We start from the raw sequence: 14,266 nt of genomic DNA on the forward strand, positions 1-14,266 counted from the left end.
GCTCCTGAGGCCAGGCCTCTGCTGCATATTAAGTTCCCGCTGCCTCCTCCCTGGGATTTCTGTGCTACAGACAAGCCCCCGTGGTCCTTCTGCTCCAACGAAGATTTTCTGCCCCGTATAAAAACACTCGGGCTGGCCCCAAAGAAACTCAGGCACCCAGAGGGAAATGTTTCTGCAATACACCCCCCGGCTCTCTGTGCTGTCCCCCGTGGAGCTTCCTCCTGCGGACCGGCTGAGTGGTGCTGGCGGCAGCCCCCGCGTGCTCCCGGCCTCGCTGGTTCCTCCTCAGCCCCACGAGCAGCACACGAGGCCGCAGCCAGCAACACCTCGTTTCCCCAGTGCTCTGGGCCGCTGTCGAGCTCTGCTCCATGCCTGCCTGGGGAAGAGGGGAGGCCGGCTGCGAGCCCTGCTGGCAGGCTCCTCCTCGCGTCGTACGAGGCTTGCGAGCACGAGATTGCTATAATATTGAGCAAGGTTTTCCAACACATGCTTTTCTCTGGCAAATCGCCACCCACAGCGCAGTGTGCCAACATAACACTTTGACTTAAAGAGGGAAAACTGCCAGATAAATGTTTTAGTTGCAGGCCTGTTTCATTGTTGAATTCTAAAATCTTGGCGAAAGCCTTTGCCAGTGGATGGGGAGGCAGCCTCGCTGCTGAGGCTGCTGAATAGGGACTGAGGCAAACGTGCTCGGGAATGGCACTTGGTGGACATCGCCCGCCAGCTAATTACGTTCCCTGCTTTCTGCACCGGGGGCACTCAGAGCATGTCAATGACAGCTGAGTGGGGGACCCTTTAATTGTCTAGTGGTTGGCAAGCAGTAGGATTTCCTCTGATTTTGAGGCGTTTCTCAGTGATTTGGGGACACCTTCTGAGCCTGCAGCTTTCTCTTGGAGAAGCTAGCCCTTCGTGGCCGTGGGGATAAATCCCTGGCACCAAGAAACTTTTCATGGGGGCAGGAACATAAGATGAAAAGAAAACGTAGGGTGGGACACGGCTCTGCTCCCTGCCACACCTGGAATTCTTCCTCTGGGCTATTGCCATTTCTGTGCTCCCTGTTAGCTGCGTGCAAGCTCTGTACTGCCCTGAGTACACACTGAAAATTATGCGTGCGCCACCCAGGCACAGTGTCACCCAGGAAATCCTTCTGAAACAAGCGGCTTTACCACTCCTTTGCTTCCATCTGCCTGGGCCTACAAGAACAGGGGTGTCAGGACACTGTGCTCTCCTGCCCCAGACACAGAGAACCAGAGGATAAGCAAAATGTCCGAGTTAGGCAATAGGAAGGAAAAGGCTGAGCCTCCCTGTCTAAACATCACCTGCAGCAGAACAGAACAGAACAGACAGAACAGAAACCGACTCCTGTAATTGTTGATTTTCAAAAGAAACCCTTGCTTGCGTGTGTAGGTAGCCACCTACGCAACTTTTGTTCATCAAGGATTATTTAATTCCTTCTCAGATCATTGTCTGCGCCAGTTGTCTTAAACAAGACTAACTTCCCTTCTCTTTATTCTCTAGTGGTCTTGATAGGTTTTAATTGCCTTTAGGTGGTTCCCTGTATAATCACACATCAGGTTCATTAATGATTGCAATATGTTCACCTAATAGGTTTCCATTAAAATCCAATGGGCTCCCATCAAAATGAGTTATGGGAACTGACAGAAAAGTCACTGAAATCTCGGTATATTTAGTTACAGCAAATTAAACACTGTGTCTGTTAGGAAAGATACAAAACAAATGACAACATGAAAAAAAAAATCATCTCACAAGGAAATAAATCCATGTCTACAGAGCTCTGCAGAAACCAGAACAAGGCCCTTACTTCTGGGAGCCCGGCGAACCGAGGAAGTTCAGTTGAAATAAGTTGAAATAAGCCCAGGTTAAGCAGGAATGTCTCAAGGCCGTGAGGGGTCAGTCCTGGGGCTGTTTGCACCCCCTCCTTCCACCGGCGAGGAGTGTCTCTGAGCTGGAAAACGCCTGGCCCAGACCTTCCCGGCTGCACCTGAGCTGCCCCTGCCGTGCTGAGCCCTGTTGGGTGGTGCTGCCGCCACGTCCTGCTTCTGCCACAACAAGCAGGGCTGCAGAGGAAAAATCAAACTGCTCTAAATTCCGGTAAGCGAATCTGTGACTCTTCATGGCAACTCCACATTATTCCCAGGTTGTTTGCTATTTTCTCTGTTCCTCCTTCCCTGCTGCCTTCATTATCACGCTGAATATCACCAGGGCAGCATGACAGGAATCGAGAGAGACACATTAGCAGGACAGCCTTGTTCATACCTCTGAACTGCAGCGTTTGTTAACATTTCTGAGCTTAAAGGGGTGGGGGAGGATGGCAAAATCTGCTTCTCCAAATGAGAAAGATGGATCTTAACAGTGTGTCTGGGCGGGATACGTACTTTATGGTGGTGACTCGTGTCCATCCAGTGCCCTCTCTATTGCCCAGCCACAGGGCCCTGGCCGGGGGGTCAGGCCGGGCTGGGATCAGTGTCGTACCCTGGCGCTGGGTGGGTTCGTCTGCATTGCCTTTGTGCAGCAGAGCTCAGGACGGGGCTGGCTTCTTGCCACAGCAAGGGTTTTGTGCCTCTTTCAGGCAGCTTCCTGAAGTTCCCGTAGTGCCAAGAGGGGAACCAGAGGAAGTTCCTACAGACAGAAATGTTACTGCTTCCTGCTCTGAAAACCCACCGAAGCGTCAAATCTTCGTGCTTTCGTTTGTTTATCTCAAAATGAACTGAGCAACTTAAACGTATTTCTCACAAGTAATTAAATTATGATTTTCCTCTGCTTTTTCTCTGCAGTTGCTGGAGGTAATTTAGCATTTTAATTAGCTCCAAGCTACAAACACATTCCTGACCCGAGAAAGAAACACAGAATTGTATTCTGGTCCCCGGCACTTACAAGTAAATAAAGGAGTCCCTCCTCGTCTTGCCACCGGTTTTTATTTAGTGCTGCTGGGAGGTGCCAGGACGGCAGCCTCGGTGCCTGATCCTTCTTCCTAGACGAATGCCCGTGGCAGCTTGTAAGGAAGAGAGCTCTTGCTGCGAGTGCCCGGCTCCCCCTCAGGTGCTGGCCTTGCCCGGCCCCTCCATGTACCAGTGTGGGTGGGCGCCTGGCAGACAGGGACAAGACTGGAAGGCACCGAGGCTGGCCCGAGACTCGCAGGGCGCTGCCTTCTCCCCTCCTCGGTCCTTCACTTTGCACTGACTCAAAGAAAACTCAGGGAAGCAAACACCTCTTTGAAAATCTTTGCGGGAACTTGATATGGTGCTGTCTGAGAAATGCTGACACCATTCCAGGGCTCCACGGAGCGGGCCGTGGCGGTGTCAAGGGGAGTTTTACAGCGCACGCAGCTGGGCCCGCAGCTCCTGTTACAGCCTGCCGGGGCTGCCTGCTCCCAGCACCGCTCTGCTCATCGCCCCGCCGGGCTGCTGGCTGAGCGGGGCACGGAGCGGGGTGGCCGGTGCTGTGTTTCAGGGCATGGGACAAGGCGTGCACATCACGCAATTGCTTGCCCAGCCTGGCTTCCTGATAATCCTTCCCCATTCAAGCAATCCCATCTCAACTTGCATGCAGTATTTTATATATTTGAAGCACTAGCGTGGGCCAAACAGTGGCCAGCCGTGTAAACAACCCTCCAGTGGCCTTGCCAAGAGGATGGGTGGGATCAGAGTGCCAGCGTGAGCTGGTGGGCTGCAGCCAACCACAGCGGAACGAGGCCAGTTTGCACCTGCAGTGCTTGGGAAGGCAGCGGGGTTGGCTCCGGTGTCGGGGAGTTTCAGGGAACACGAAGCACCCACCGACTGCTGAGGGAGCTGTGAGTGCTCAGCACTTCTTTCAGATGCTTAGAGACAGGTTTGAAATACCCGTGGCTGCTTCAGTGGATGAGATAAATTGGAATATGGGCTAAGAGGATGAAAACAGCCGAGGATTTGTTTTAAAAGCTGAGTGCTTGTGGAGGAGGCAGCCGAGTGAGCTGTGTGGCAGTGCCTGCCTGCTCCGACGCTACAAAGGAGAGAGGGCACCTGCAGAAGATGTATGTGGAGCCCCAGCTCTGCACCATTTTGTAGGAAAAAGCTCAGGTGTTGCTCAAGATCAAATGTGAGACACGAGATGTGACTGCCAGACTACAAGGGAAAGATTAATTTTTCATATTAACAGTTCTTGGCAAGCTTCAGATTTTTCAGCTTTTCATGGTTTGCAGAAGTGCCAAGAACTGAGGCAAACAAAGGGTGAAAAATATTTCATTCATCCTGTAAACAGCCAGTTCAGGGACACTTGTTATGAACTGAGTCAAGTGCAGAGCTCTGGATCCAGCCCTGGGCAGGAATGCTCTCTTCAGAGGCTTGTCTTCTTTGGATCTCTGACAAGGAGAAGAGTGCTTTCTGTGTTTGAAAGCAGCGAGTGGGATGAAGCAAACACAAGGACAATTTAGTGAAGTGCTGCATTTTTGCTAAATCGTGCGTAAGACATCTAAGTTTGCACACGCCATAACTGAAAGGCATTTGCTCTCCAGAAAGCAGTTCACAAATCTCCTTGTGCTCCACACCCTGTGTACAATGTCACAGCAGAAAACCACATTTTCAACCCCCAAGGAGACAGAAGCCAAAGAAAAGCTTTACAGAACCTTTGCTACCTGCCACGTCTTCCATAACCTTTCACCATGTGCAACAGGGCAATTTCTGCTACTGTTCAGGGGGACTGCACTGCAAGGCTGGATCCCTGAGATTAACAAAAACGAGTCTCCTTTATACAGTTTGTACTTGCAATTCAGTGTTGCAAATTACGTTGGGGTCAAAGATTTATCAGGGCCGAAAGGCAACGTGCATCGCCCTGGCATGCCTCGTTACCCACAAGCACTGCTGAGCTGATCAGCACCGCATCGTTGAGGACTGGGCACCTGAACCGTGCTGCCCCCCTGCTGCAGGGGGCTAGAGAAGAATCCATGCTGCGGCGGCGCTGATTGCCAGCTGCTCGGGGGCAGGAGCTCGCGGCAGGCAGACCTCACAGCTCCTCTCGTACAGTGCTCCTGGAGCCATTCCCGCAGGCTGATATTTTATCCCTCGTGGTGAGTCACGCTGCTTCGCAAACTTTGTGCTCCTGTGCTGGGAGCTCTTGGATGTGCCCCTGGTCACAGAGGGTCTGGGCAGGGTTCCTCTCCCAGACAAGCTTCAGCACACAGATAGTCTGGTGGAAACAAGGTGCCTGCATTCCTAATATGTCACCGAAAGCAGAGCTGTGTGAAAGGAAACTCCTCAACTAACTTCACAGGCTGGAAACTTCTCCTGAGTTTGCTGAGAGGTTCCCAAGCCCTCTGCTTTGAGCTGTTTGGTGTGTGAGGGCAGCAGCGATGTTACACCAGGGCAGCCCCACATGGCCGTTGTGACACCTGGCACTGCCAGCTAAGGGCTTTGTTTGGTGTGAAGTCACAGGTGCAGACCGATGGGGATCACAGATCTTTGTGAGCAAAATCCTTCTCCTCCTCACCTTGATAGATCAGAGAGGCTCCAACCTTTAGAAGCAAAAGGTACGAGCAGGCAGGAGCTGCGTCTCGGCACAGAAGCGGCTTTGCTGGTGAGCAGCGTATGCGGAGTGCAGTGGTTTAGGGAATCTGCCTGTGTACAGCTGCTGAACCCTGGCTGGGGTTACAGAACTGCTGTGTGCATGTTTCAAGGGCTGTTTTTTCCACGTGCCACACCTCTTTCAGATCAAGCATAGTGGAGGTCCCTTAGGTGTGACTGGGTCCCACTGCAGTGGGAATACAGGGAGGCTGCAGCCTCGGCGGGGTCTCAGATGGGAGCTGGTGAGGCTAGAGAGCCAAATGGGATGTAACGGGGGGGCTTAAACACAGCCACGTCTGAGAAGTTAAAGGAAGAATTCAGAGTCTCTCCTGCACAGTGAAAGCCTGATGAGGAACACAGAGAAGAGATGGCACTTTCATCTGATGGAGAAGGTGTGTCCTTTATCACTCTAGGACCAGACACATTAAAGGAAATCATTTGCATAGGAGAGGACGAGAGAACTAAAGACACTTTCCCATCCTTTGGAATGAAGAGCTATTTTCTGCTGTCTCCAAACACTGTTCCTCAAGCATACCCTCTTGATGGCTTTCAACAAGCCATGAAGCTATTTTACACACTTAAAAGGCATTCCCGAAAACCACTTTTCGGTCGCAAACCCTTTTTGAGTCGATTTAGTTTCTGCAGGCTTGTAATAGGCTGCCATGGGCAGAAAGAGCTTCAAGTAGCAGGGTGTTCAAGAAGCAGACTAGCTTCTGTGAAGGAAACACAGTCCTTGAAGTACTTCAGTTCTGAAAGCCTCTCTTATCCAGTGGTAAGTACTGCTGGGAGTAATCAGCAGAGCTAATAGCATGTGCTCAGAGAAGAGATTTTGCCTGAGTTTCCATACGTCGGTGTAAATCCAGATCCGACTGATCAGAGATGAACACACTAAAAGTATCTCAGCTCCCAGGTGCAGACAGCACGGGGCGGTGTGGGAGTTCCCAGCAGGGTGAAGGTGAGCGCAGCCATCCAGGGCTCCCTGCAGAACGCCTTGCCGGAAAACAGACTCGTCTGATTTCTATTACGGGAAGGAAACCAGGGGCAAGAGTTCAACTGCTCACTAGAGAATTACAGGGAATGGCCACTATGCAGAGGCAAAATGTCTTTGCGGCGTGCAGGACGGCCGCCAGGGCATCCAGCCTGGGATGCCAGCACTGGGAACGGGCACTGCGCGGGGTGGCCTGGCTCTGCCAGGGCTGTGGCATGCAGGGCGCCAAGGAGGCGTCTGGTTGTGCTCCCACGGGGCTGCAGCTCCGCCGGTGGCACCGTACCTGCTGGTTGTGTGCTGCTGGCCAGATCACTGCCGCAGCACAGAGCTCAGCAAGGGCCAGAAATGCAGCCCAAGTAGCTGGGTAAATACTTGGGGCTAAGCACTCACAGGGCTGCTAGTCACGCAGTGCCAGAACGGGGCTGCCTGTAGCCTGCCCAGTGCCTCTGTCACGGAGCCCACTCAGTCACTGCAGTCACTGCGGTGTAGGCGAGCCCCACTAGAAATAATGCATAAAGGTTAATGAAATACCTGTAGCTATTTTAATAAGTAGTTAATCTTTTATTACACACTGCTACACAGTCCAGCAGAGCAATAGATTGCTTTTAATTGTAGCTTATAATTATCTATGGTAGCTTCCACTGATGTGCTGGTAACCATTTTGGACACATGCTGCTTACATATAGAGCGAGCCAACAATATCAATTCATTATTTATTAATGTGTTTAAGCTGCGTAAGGCTGGTACCATAACACGAAGCATAATCAGGGCAGGCCTGTGAGTGTCTGTGATGCTGCAGGACTGTCTGGGAATGCCCAGAAAGGCGCAGCAGGAGCTCACACAGCTGGCTGCAAGGGCAGTGTGAGCAGGACTGTGGATTTGTGCCACTTCAGACATTCAGAAGGCTTTAGGGCACATGTGGGAAAAGCCCAGCCCAACCCGGTGCGTCTCTCCCCAAATGACTCCATAAACACACCTAAACTGGAGGCTGGGCTTCAAACTGTGCCCCAGGCACCTGCCTGTGGCCGCTGGTGGAGGCAGGGCACTGGCCAGGTGAGCCACTGCTGTCTCCCCATGTAGCTCCGTACCTGTCCCACAGCCCGAGCGCAACAAGTGAGCGTCTGTCTAGGTGGACCCAGCACCAGTGCTCAGCGCCCTGCCCCGTGTCTGTGCCACTGCTTGCTGCGCTTCCCCCTGAAATGGCAGCTCAGGGCTGTGCGGTACAGACGGAGTCCATCTGCCAGCCAAAGAGCTCGGGGACTCTCCCTTCTGCTCGTGGCTGGGTGCCGGCTCCCACCCTTCTGCTTTCGCTCTGATCCCGGTGCCTGTGATTTTCCTGGCAGCCCCTCTGGTTTTACACTGCGGACCGGAGATTTGGGTTTACTCACAACCCGGGGTTTGTGCGGCTGCTGCAGCAAAAGGAAGAGCTGCTACATGTGTTTGGTGCTTAGGTATCTGTGCCCAGAGAACAGCGCTACATTTTGTTAACTCTGATTAAATAAAAGCTGATGAAGAAACCTCTGAGCATGACTCACTGTCTCACTCCCCGGGTCTTGAAGTCACTTCTTAGAAAACGAAGTGGGGAGATACGGTTGCATCCCTCTGATAATTGTCTGCAAAGAGGGTGATGTGAGTAATGATCTAATTTTATCATCTTGTGGTTTGAAGAGGCATCAGGACTGGTTGCAGATCTGTAATTAGCGTATGGCTGGCAAAGGGTATCTGATGCAGTCATTACCAGTTCTGAGGCAATATGGAAAACAGAGAATATGAAGGGGAAATTCAGCTCAGGGTGCGTACTGATTCATCAGGCAAATGCTGGTGTGTTCTCGGGGCTGATTAGCAGTCCGGTTGCTCTGTGATCTCTCCGGGCTGCAGTAAAACCAAAGGTGGTCATTAGCTCTTGGGAAAGCTCCCTGCCCCCTGCCCCTTCCCTTCCCTTCGCAGAGCTGCAGGTGCTGGAGGTGTTGCTCTGCCCATTGCCCTCCCTGTGCGAGCCTGCAGACACCCGGACAGCCGAGCCTGGCCGTGCCTGCCCTTACCCAGCAGTGGCCCAGCTCTGGCACTGCGCTCGGGTCCTGGCTGCATGGGCTGGAATCTGCCACGTGGGCTGAAAAACCCTGAAGGAATGGCAGGGAGGGCAGGATCCACACCAGTTTATCCACTGAGATAAATACGGGTGACACCTTAAATGATGAGTCCCAGGAGCAGAGGCTCCCTTTGTTCCAGAGCTTTTTGTTCCAGGCAAAGGACCCTGGTGATCCAGGAGAATAAATGCAAAACAAGTTGTTGCTGTTTGGGGATCACAGCCCCAGCTCTAGGCCTTGTCTGAGCATTGGCTGAGTCCTGGGAAGCTCCTCAGTCAGTCCTGCACCCCACCAAGCAGTTCGCACAAGTTCCCCAAGCATCTTAGTTCAATGTTTCATTAGGGGTGTGTGGCTATGCCCCATTTTCTTGCTGGAAGATGATGGACAAAGCATGGGAGTGTGCACAGAGAAAACAACCTCTCGGACATGCACCTTCTGCTCTTCTCGGTGGGGCCTCAGGGTCCAGGTGCAAACGAGAAGCACCGTGGTCTCAGCAGCCCCTCCAAGTAACATTAAGTATCAATAATGGAAGTGCTTACAGATACCCTGTACAATTCAACCCTTATATTTTATTTATAGCTGACAAAGCTCAGAGAAGGAAAAAATATCATCATACTTTAAATAATAGAAGGTAGAGGTATTAAAACTACCCAGGCAGTTACAGTAGTTGCAGAAATGTCTCCCAGCAGACCTGAGTGTGCATACACCGACTGCATTTTTAATTTTTAAAACATATTTCTTTCAAAATTATTCAGCAATACAAGAAAGCCACTTTTATGGGGTGATAAATTACTGTAATAAAGTGTCTTTTGTCCAAGCATATGGGAAGAAAGCCATTGCAGGCAGCAAAGACAGGCGCTAGCCCCTGGAGAGCCAAGACCCATAAGCAGAGGAGCATGTTGATTTGTCTCACATGATTTTAATTATTTTTCAAGCATCCTCTCTGGATGTTTTTAACTGCAATTTTGCTTTTGGTTAACATTTCTAAGAGGGTTTGATTCCGCAGTGAGTTTTGCATGCAGCATCAGACCTGGTTCCAGAGAGCTCTGCTGCCCCTTCCCCGCAGCCCGCGCTCGGCGACACGGTACCTGTCATTTACATGCAATTAGGAAAGCTTTGATAAGATTTATATTCCTTTGAAACTTTAGAAACTTCTTGCAAGAATTAACTGAACAAGGACTCGAGAGTGATAATGAGGGGTCTGATCCTGCTCCCTTCAGGGCCCGTGTGTTTTTATCACAGCCACAGCCGTCGGTGCCCAGCTTGGCGTGTGATTTCGGATGCAAATGGAGTCCCTCGGTTCTCCATGGACCGAGCACCAGTGGACACAGGGCTTTTTTGCTGTCCCCCTGGACAGCAGCGGCACTCTTTCACCCCTTGCTTCCCTATTAATCATCAGCATCGTTGTTTTATAAACCCGAGCAGATTATGTTTAACCCCAGTCCCGTATATACCTATATCCCTGTTCCGCACGTAATTCTTGCCCCCAAAGCTATGGCGTTTGAACTTCAGAGAATAAAGTACATTTAATTGGACCTATTATTTTCTTGCAAAGGGAAAGCCTTTCAGATCAGGCTTCAGCCTCTCTGTGCCAATGAAAATACACGTGCCTAATTATTTCCATTTTTCAAAGAACCTCAAAGGCAGCTGATGAAAGGAACCTTTTGCAAAAGCTCACAGCAAACAGAGTGAAGTCACCTAATGTGCAGAGCGAGAAAGCCGCGGTCTCCTCCCGTGTGCATGGGGCCAGTGACGCTCCGCATTGCTGTGAAAGGGTGTGGTGCTGCTGCCCTGGAACAGAAGGTTGTTGGGAAATGGTTGAAATTGTAGCACCAAAGAGTTTTTTGGGGGGCTTAGGGCTTTTTGGGCATCATTGTGAAATGTGTTTCCCTGCTGCCGGCGCCTGTTCTCACAGGACAATGCTCTGTCCAGATTATTCAGTGTTTCTGCCTCACTTTGAGAACAAACATTTTTTGTTGTGATTTTGCACTAACCTGTCTGGCTTCACTGACGGTAAGACTTCTCCTTCCCTAGCTGTACACACCTGGGGTTCCTCCCTTCTCCCATTTCTGCCCCAAAGTCTGGCAGCGTGTGCTAGTCTGGATGTGTGTGTGCTGAGACTCCTTTCTTGCCTGTCTGTCTACCAGAGAGAGAGGAGCGTCCTGCTCAGCTCTGCACGCACCAGGATGCTCTCCTCGGCTGCTGGTGTTACCTGTAGCTGCTCCATCCACCTCTTTTGCTGTCAGCAGAAGATAGATGCAGTCTGGAAGCTTTTGTCCTCCGTCCTTCAAGGGTAGTATTCATTAGGAATTTATTGGCCTCAGAGGACCTGGGCTAGGCCTGGACAAAGAGCCGTGTAACAACGGAGTACACGTGAATTGAAACAAAGACTGAACTCGGATAAAAACTACTCTGGATTTTTTGGTCAGCCTGCAATCTGTTCAACTTTTATTGGCTTTGTCTTGACTATCGGAGGACTTTTCTTCATCTGGACCTAAGCCCAGCTGGACTTAGGCACATGCTTAAAGCTAAATACAAGTTACGTTAGTGTGCTGAATCAGGGCTTTTCTTCTTCCTAAGTCATTTTGCTGTGAGTGCATTTTTGGTGCACATGAATATAAACTGAAGCTGTTATGCTAATAAAGTTGAACTTCCTGATTTTAATATTCTACATTTCTTTTCATTCTACATGGAGACGGTGATGACTGCTTTTGTATCTGAGATTTACATGCGGCCCCATATTTTAGCAGTGACACATAATTTACATGTGATTAGATCAAAGTATTTACTTCCACGAGTTTTAAAACAACAAAATCTGATACTGACTATGCCTATTTCCCTCACCTTTTAAGTGAATAAAGAATAGAAACAGCAGCTTGAAGCAGCAGAAATTTCAAGAGATCTGACTTTAAGGGAGAGGTTTCACTGCACTGTGCTTCTCTCAGATGCTACTGTCATGGCTGGAGACTGGAAGTGGCAATGTTTTCAGAAATGTTTCATGAAATATATTCTAAGTGCAGTTTAAATTACTTTTTAAGCTGGGTAATCTGCCAACGCTTTGTGCTGTTAACAGAGAAGAAGAGATTGCTTCAGAACTGACTGGTGTGCTCAGGAGATGGGAAAGGAATTCCTGCCGAGAATGCGCCCTGCTTCCCACAGAGAGCGTATTGCAGCTCCTCTTGGCTGTGTCAAGAAGCATCCCTGCCCGGGGAAGATAAGCACGTTTTCTGGGTTGCATGGGAAATGCGAGTACATCTGCAGAGAAAGGAGCCCGGGCAAGCAGCCCTCCCAGGCAGCTCCACCTCCCTGTGACAGAAACGACTGTGGGGAGACCGGCGTCTTAGGGCTAAAGGCAATCGGAGAACTTTAGCACTTTTGAACCTGCTTTTTCTGATTCTGTGTACTTAAAAATTCTCAGGTCCTGATGCTTTGTGTGAAGTCCCCTGTGCGCCTTCCCTCAGCTCCGACTCCCTGAGCCCTGCTGGCACCCCAGCGGGTGCCTGGCAGCCGCCCTGCGCCGTCCCTGCGCTCCCAGCTCCATCTCGAGCTGGCTGCTGGTGTGCTGCGTTCTGTGTGCTGGCCTCCTCGCTCCTTGGTGGTCAGGACAGACCCGAGGAGCACTAAGCCACTGCTGCCTCCCTCGTGGGTGCTGCCCTGCTGCATGCCCTGAAGCCAGTACCTGCGCTGGGGGCACCCGTTGCCGGCATGCCAGGCGGTGGTGGCCACGCTGCTGGTTCCTGGGACTGCCCAGCCTGGCTGGCACCACCAGGGGTTTCTTCTGCAGCCCTTGGCCGATCGATAGGATCAGTGTGAGTGGTCTCAGCCCCTCGCAGGAGAAATCCTGCCTTGTGTCAGCTCCGTGTGCGTGGACGTGTGCATCCCTGTACCAGGTGCGCTGCGCTGCACGGCCCCGAGCCGGTCCAGGCTGGGCTGTAATTGACTCTGAGCTCTGAGCTAGGCCTAATTCATCAGCCTCACAACTCCTCTCGTAAAACAAAGAAATCGCCTCCCCATCGCTCTCTGCCCAGGCACAAGGAGCAGATAATTAATTCTCTGGGGTGGGGATGAGGCTCTGGGGAGGTTCCGGAGGCAGAGCCCTGCCCTTGGAGAAGCACAAACAGCTGCCCGGGCCCTCCTGGTAGGGGATTTGTTTTCAGCTCACCCAGATAATAAGATCCTTTCTCCTCTTAACCTCTTACCTAGAGTGCAATTAGGGGTAAACAGAGCTGGCTGCTCTGTAAAGAAAGATGTGTTCTTAACCTGGCAAGAACAACTTCTTAATTACTAAGCCGACAGGGGGAGAGCGGTCTGAGTCTGTCTGAGCCAGGTGATGCTGCAGGACTCACCTGGCTCAGCGGAGGTGCCACACGGCGCCTTGGTGGGATTTCACCTGGGGAACAGGCTATGTGCAGCCAGCAGCTCACTGAGATTCACCCTGGCTGGAGAACAGCACCCACGCCTGTCCCCAGACCTGCTCAGTGAGGCTGCCACTGATGTCCCCACTGGTCCCGCAGCCTGCTGAGAGCATCATCCCTTCTGCCCTCCCCACCCCGTCCTGCCCTGCTGTCCATGAGCGTCTCCCACCACCAGCGTGCGCGTGGCCAGGCAGGTTTCCCAAATCCAGCAGTCTCCGTGGTGCTCTCCTGGGAGCAGGCACAGTTAAATGGATCACAGGACGCTCTCCACCTCCATTATCTGATTTCCCCTGGATGCATTTGTTCAGGCTCTGCTCCGCGGCTGGTTGGTGACAGCTGTGCTCAGTGAACCATTGTCCAGGAGCAGAGAGCATCCAGTTAACCGCGTAACCTGGCATCGTGACGGTAGGAGTCGAGCTGGGAAGCCCCAGCCCTGAGCTGCTTCTGCCTCTGTGGAAATTCCTGTGGGTGAAGAAGCCAGACTGGTGCTCAGGGACCAGATGGACTTTCCAGCAACATCTTTCCAGTGCTGTGGTGCTGGGGCTTTCCTGCGCATGCTGTTTCTGGGTTTTCTTTTTTTCCATGGGCAAATAGCAGACAAGATAAGCTGCTGCAGCAAATGGCTTACCCAGATGTTAACGAGCATCTAATCTTTACGTCATTTTTCTGCAAAAGGTGATCAAAGTGGGAGAGTTTGGACGGGCCCCGTTCCAGGCTGCAGCGTGAGTCAATCCCAGCCCAGGGCCCCGAGCTCAGCACCGGCCGTGGCAGCTCCAAAGGCAGCTTGTGTGCTGGCTCTTTGCCTCTTCCAGGGCCCCTTTCAGATCTCAGCTTCAGCTGCAGTACTTTTTTTTCCCCCGTGAAGGAAATGCCGCTCTCCGAGGCTCGGTTTTGAAGTGCATGGTGGCTGCGAGCCGTGGGCAGCACGTGGGCAGCGCTGCCGGCCCCGACCTGGCTGGTGTGACGGAGCAGCAGCATCCAGCTGTGCCCCCTCACAGCCCCTGCTTTGCTGTGGGTTGTGTCAGCGAGGCCAAGGAGTCGCGAGGTTGGGTGCTGAGCATCCCCAGCCCTCCTGGCACCCGCAGGAGGTTAATGCCTGTCCTCCCGGTGCCCTGCCTGCTCTGCCCGACTCCTCCCCGCCCTGCTTCGAGCGCACTCCGGTTACGGATTTCACACCCTCCTTATCTCTGTGTCTTTCTATTCATCGCTGTAGCTGCAACT

The 14,266-nt window shown here is 52.0% G+C and overlaps 1 long non-coding RNA gene across 2 annotated transcripts; it reads right to left on the reverse strand.

Moving 5' to 3' along the window:
• Positions 1 to 1,424: 1,424 nt before the first annotated feature.
• LOC119713088 (uncharacterized) lies at positions 1,425 to 3,887 on the reverse strand. 2 transcript variants are annotated; one of them, XR_005259952.2, is made up of 2 exons: positions 2,896 to 3,887; positions 1,425 to 2,078 (listed from the first exon to the last, which is right to left on the reverse strand). It is a non-coding gene; the product is annotated as an uncharacterized lncRNA (long non-coding RNA). The 2 variants fall into 2 exon arrangements; XR_011803986.1 differs by having other exon boundaries at positions 1,425 to 2,209.
• Between the last annotated feature and the right edge of the window lie 10,379 nt (positions 3,888 to 14,266).

This window comes from Anas platyrhynchos, chromosome 18 (assembly GCF_047663525.1).
Source record: "Anas platyrhynchos isolate ZD024472 breed Pekin duck chromosome 18, IASCAAS_PekinDuck_T2T, whole genome shotgun sequence".
In the NCBI taxonomy this organism is placed as follows: Eukaryota; Metazoa; Chordata; class Aves; order Anseriformes; family Anatidae; genus Anas; species Anas platyrhynchos.